This window comes from Anastrepha obliqua, chromosome 2 (genome assembly GCF_027943255.1).
Source record: "Anastrepha obliqua isolate idAnaObli1 chromosome 2, idAnaObli1_1.0, whole genome shotgun sequence".
NCBI classification, from domain to species: domain Eukaryota; kingdom Metazoa; phylum Arthropoda; class Insecta; order Diptera; family Tephritidae; genus Anastrepha; species Anastrepha obliqua.
Genome location: NC_072893.1, coordinates 84,668,062 through 84,674,061, shown reverse-complemented (window position 1 = coordinate 84,674,061; position 6,000 = coordinate 84,668,062).

The following is a 6,000-nucleotide window of genomic DNA, read 5'->3' as shown; positions in this document are numbered from 1 at the left end:
ATTCACAGCGATGGCACAATTTGTGGGCAATTTTAAATAACAATTTTGTGTGTAGATAGTGAGATTTATAAATTTAGATGCAGAAAAATGTGGGATTTAGATAAAGAAAAGCATAAACAATGGACCCTTACATGAATATTTAGTCTATTGTTTGCATTTACTCTTCATCACTTCACACCTTTTTAATTAATTATTTTGTATTACGATAATTTATTAACTGATTTCATGCCAAAACCGCTTATAATACATTCACATATAAGTAGATTATCTACTTTTTCGCGTTAAACTCTCAATCCCTAATTAAAAAATCAAAATTTCTTCGAAAATCTGAGATTATAAAATAATCCTAGTTAATAACTATACTTTTTTAGATACAACTCTGTGTTATCGATAATTATTGTAACGAATGCACATTAGGTCAAAAGACCGTTTTTGCTGTGCAAAAGTGATAGGAATGAAAGTGCCGTTTTAGTTTTGTTCTTGTTGTCTTGTAATTAGAAATACCTCAAAACAAAGGTACGTGGATTTTATTTTCACTTAATAAGAAACACCGTTACACAGGCACGTGTCAAAGTCAATCGACGTAATTTTTCGTATAAATTTGTTTGCGAGTTCAGCAGTGCTTGGTGAACTTTGAGTCCGCATTTCTCGAATTGTGTTGAAAATAATTCATTAGTGTAAAATGAAAAATAAAGAGACATCTAAGTATATACCATTATGTGTATTTAAGTAAAACGCTTTATATTTATGTTGCTATATTTGTAAATAACTTATTAGCCTACATAACCTTGAAGTGATACAGGTTATCTTCCACATTGACTTTCTGGAAGCCCTATACAATTTTGATCCCATTTCACCTATTTCAAATTAGAAAAAATAGATGGAATGTTATTTAATGAGTTATTGACAATTTATTTCAAATTGCGATTTTTTGCGTTTTAAGAGTAATTCCACTTTTCTTCAGGCATTCTCGGTATACATGTTGAAATATGGCGAAAAAAACGTTCGAAAAAAAAAATTTAAGTCGTTTTTACTCATGTTCTTGAAAAAATTAAGGACATTAATATGTCTGATGAAATGAAGAAGGATTTAATGCAAAAAATACAATTTTTACGGTAAAATTACCGAGATAAGAGAAAGATAAACACCTTTAAGGATCAAAATCATGTGTGGCTAAGTTCAGAGTTAAAGTTGGTGGTAAATAGAATTTTCAAAAAAGTAACTAGTACCATTGTTGGTCATCCGCGTCTGCCATTCAGCGAAAAATCAGAATGTGGCAAAAGAAAAGAAGCCGCAGACCTTTCAAATAAGCAACAACATCGGCTTGTAAGCAAGGAGATACCGATTTGGCTGCAATCTTGAACTAAAGTTTGGAAAGCCCAACAAGGCCATTAAAAATGCGTAAGATGTGTATTCAACCTACCAAATCGCCAATTCAACTTTCTGCAGATAAGGCTTTAGCTTTCCTTCTTGAAAATAATTTTTCAAAAGAGGTGTACAACGCAATGCGTTATGAAAATAAGCTAAGAAACTGCGACATTTATCCACACTATTCTAAAATTACAGCCGTTAAATTCAAATGTCGACCTCAGGGTATAGAAGCAAAAGAATTTTCGTTGCAATCTATTTTAGAACATTATAGCTGAAAGAATTGTTGAGATTCAAAAAGAAGTTTTTCAAGCAGTAATGGAAGAAGAGAGCACGGAGTCTGTTAGACGTATTCAGTAGGATTGTCGATACTTCAAATACATTCATTTCCACAGTATTCTTAAATAGACGCTTACAAAAGCGCAAACCTTCCACACTTCCTTCAGAAGTAATTGAACTATTATAAGAATTTAATCTTAACAACCAAGACGATGAATTAAATGAAAAGGAAAATATCATATTTAATTTAGATTTACAAAATGAATTAGATTTAAGTAATTATTAATGGTTTCTATTAAAAAAAATAAATGAATTGTCCCGTTTACATTAATTTTTGCAAAAGGGTTAATTTTAATTTGTGGTCGTTAATGGGTTAAATTCCATTTTTTTTTTTTTAGATTGATTATTACTAGTGAATTCCTAACTAGTTTTGGTTTGAATATCATGATTTTCTAGCTGGAATTAATTTTGCACAGAAAAAGTAGGCATTTGACCTATAGTGGAATGGAAGGGATCAAAAGCAGGTTGTTGGGCCTTCAGGTGGTACTCCATCTGCGTAGGAGTACTACAATAAAATATACCATATCCCTGGCATATATAAATATTTTAAATTAGAAGCAATTGTAGAGGAGAGTGTAGGTTAGTACGGTAAAGTTTTATAATTTTATGCCTATATTAATTGTTTTTTTTTTTCATTTCTTATTTAATAAAGTGAGGACCTTATAGAATGCAGAGACAGAGAAAGAATGCAACAACACCTCTTCTCAAATGCAAGCACCTTCGGCTGAATTTTCATTGCTGAATGAGTTTTCACGGCGGCCGCGTGACCGAATGAGTTGGGGCGTGACTACCTTTCGGAATTCAGAGAGAAAACGTCGGTTCGAATCTCGGTGAAACACCAAATAAAAAAAACATTTTTCTAATAGCGGTCGCCCCTCGGCAGGCAATGGCAAACCTCCGAGTGTATTTCTGCAATGAAAAAGCTCCTCATAAAAATATCTGCCGTTCGGAATTGGCTTGAAACTGTAGCTCCCTCTATTTGTGGAATGACATCAAGACGCACGCTACCCAAGAAGGGTGTACGCGCCAATTATATATATACAGGGTGGGCCATATAGTGTTTGCTTTTTGAACCACCTATTTTTTTTGAGAATGGTAACACAAATGACATGTCAAATGTGTTCATAATTTACTTAAAGGTTTGACATTTACGAAATGAAACGCTATACGCTTGAACAAAATTGGGAAATATTGAAAACCTATTTCCAAAGTGGAGAGTCTTCTTCTTCCGCGGCTACAGTAAATGGCGAGCGTTACCTTGACATGCTCAATGAGTTGTTTCCAAAAATTGAAAGGGATGACATGGACGACATTTGGTTTCAACCGGACGGTGCAACTTGTCACACTGCCAAAGTTACACTCGAACTTTTGGCTACCGTTTTTGAAAACCGAATAATCAATTGGCCGCCTCGGAGCTGTGATTTAAGCCCGTTGGACTATTTTTTGTGGGGAGCCGTTAAGGACAAATGCTATGCGAACCATCCAGAGACGATTGATGCTTTAAAACACGAAATCGAAGTTGCCATTCAAGAAATTGGTCGTGGTAGTCATTTGAACGATATTTTTTCATTCATAAATAACAATCTTCAATCTTCAAAATAAAAAAAAAAAGTTTGAAAAAATATTGATCAGTTTTTTTTATAGCCGATTCAAAAAGCAAATTTTACATGGCCTACCCTATATATAATAAAAAAAAACTGATACTCTATAAGGTCTCTTTCTATGCGGAAAATTTTTAAGCGATTTGAAGTTGAGCGAATTGTATTTCATCCAAAAATTTCTTGGACAAACAACATAAAAAAAATCGTGGAGCACTCAAAGCTCACACCATTTGTGCCACTGAATACAAGCAAAAGAACCATTTAAACTTTGACACATGGAATTAGCGGATATGGTTTTGATGCCTTCAGCCATGACGAAACAGATGAATTGCTTGTAGATGATGCCTTAAGTTACAATAATATTATTGATCTAATTGTAGATGTCATCGTAGGTAAAGAAGGTGACAATGTTTTAGTTTTATGCGATTTTAGAAAATTACAGAACGTATTTTATCCCTACTTTTTCCAGGCAAGTACAGTCCTTTTAATGCGAATTTTTCATATGCGCTTTTCTGTAAAACGTATCTACCGCATAAGACGAGACATTACAGCACTCTCAATTACTTACGCGTGTCCATACACGCTTTGACCTGTTCCTGCTTATTATAAAATGTAACATCGATTTTCGCGTGCGTATTTCTAATAATTCTAATTTTTTGCAACCTCAGTAAATATCGCTTATGGATTTCCTTCAACTGTTTATTTTCACCTTGTCTTTTCTTCATATCTTTAATAATAATTAAATAAACCAAAAACTCTAAAATATTTCACCAAAGCAATTTCTACTATGCACATACAAAAACCTTTCAAAACAGTATTGACAGCTGATTGTCACTTTTGCAGGTAACCCGCCATATGTGAACGGGCAGATTAATTTTGTGGATTTATTGCTAATTACTATAAACTACTATACTATACTATAGTATTGCTTAGTCCAAGCGGAACTTGCTCCATCCATATTCCATTAAGGGAGGAGTGGACCGGGGGCAACACTTGGGCACAGGGCCTGGTTAACCTGTTCACGGATGGTTCAAAGATGTACGGTAGGGTTGGAGGAGGAATATTCTGGAAAGAGCTCCACATCAAACTCAAATCCAGGTTACCGGATCACTGCAGTGTATTCCAAGCAGAAGTGGCCGCAATCAAAGAATGAGGCTAACGGCATAAAACGGCTAACACAACCACAAATTAGTCACCGTTCATAGTCCACAAATACTCAATCCTTTTCGCCCTTTCGTTTTTTCCTTCACCTCTTTTTCCCCTCTTGCAATCTTATCACAAAAAATGAACCAAACTTCTATCGTCTAGGTGGGCCCACTCTCTGGGCAACCATTACTACCTAACCTGTTACTACCTATTGCTTTTATAAATAATAATTAATTCATTATTATGTACGAAATACAGTCTTCAATTTAAACATTGAAAATAGTTAATAATATATAATATTATAATACAATAAATAAATAAATATTTTAGCCGGTTTATATTGAATCGCTCGATAATTTGTGCTGTTAAAAAATAATTTGCAGTGAAATATTCAGCCTCCTCAAATTTTGTACAATACATTGTACACTTTTTTTCGACCTCTCGGAAAATATACTTTGAGCCTTATTTCAATGATTTTGAATGAACAAATAAAGATTTAGCTTTACTATTTTCCGCGTCTTTTGAAGAAGACGATTTTACTTACGCAATTTTTCTTGCACATAATACCTGTCCTTTGATATGCAGCGGAATTCGAAAAAACGACTGCTTGCAAGAAGCATCGAACAAGAGCATGCAGAATGGCTGTTATCGCCAAATTTATGCAGATATTGCAAAATGCTTTTTTTACTATGATTTTGCGTAGTATTTTGAAAATAACGTTTTTTTTATTAAGTACGAGCTGCCAAAGTTAGGCAATTTTAAACGTAGAATATATGGTTCAATTTTCCGGATATAATTAAATATTTGGTCCCTGTATGAATAATCCAGAATTTTCGCCGCAAAAGACTTAACTAATGGAAAAAGTTATCCAATTTAAGCTTTCAGATTGCATGTCCTTACAATTAGCAACTTTTATCGCGTTTTCTTGGGTAACAAAAATAACGAAAGAATAAAATTCAAACCATTTGCTGAGTGAGTAAATCAAACTTTGTACTGTGATAAAAATAAGCTTTACCGTCTGCATACCTTTGAAAGCTTGGTGAAAAAACCGTGATTAAGAAGGTGCGCGACTTGGCTTTTTTTATCACAAACCACAGAGAGACAACCTCTGCAATAGCTGTGTCGCGCACCTTGGCATAGTGAGTTGCACATCCCCATCCTTATTTCATGAATTTATAATTCAAAATGCGTTGTGTACAAATTTGTCACAAGTAATAAAATTATATATGTATTGGGTCGGAGAATAAGTTCGTAGCATGTTTACCTAAACAAAAAACAATAATTATATCAATAAGTGAATCAATTATACGAGTGAACGATGTGAAGTGTCACCTATTCAAAACACCATAACTTTTTTGTGAAATTAGTTTTTCTTGATTTCAAAGACGAAATTGTTTAAAAATGTTTACAATGTCACCATATATTCACTTTAGCTCGATATGACCACCTTTTGCCTTAACTATAGCCTTCAAACGGTCAAAAAATGAGTTGCATGCTGCACGAATGTGATCTTGAGGTATTTTGGCCCATTCTCGTATATCGCTTT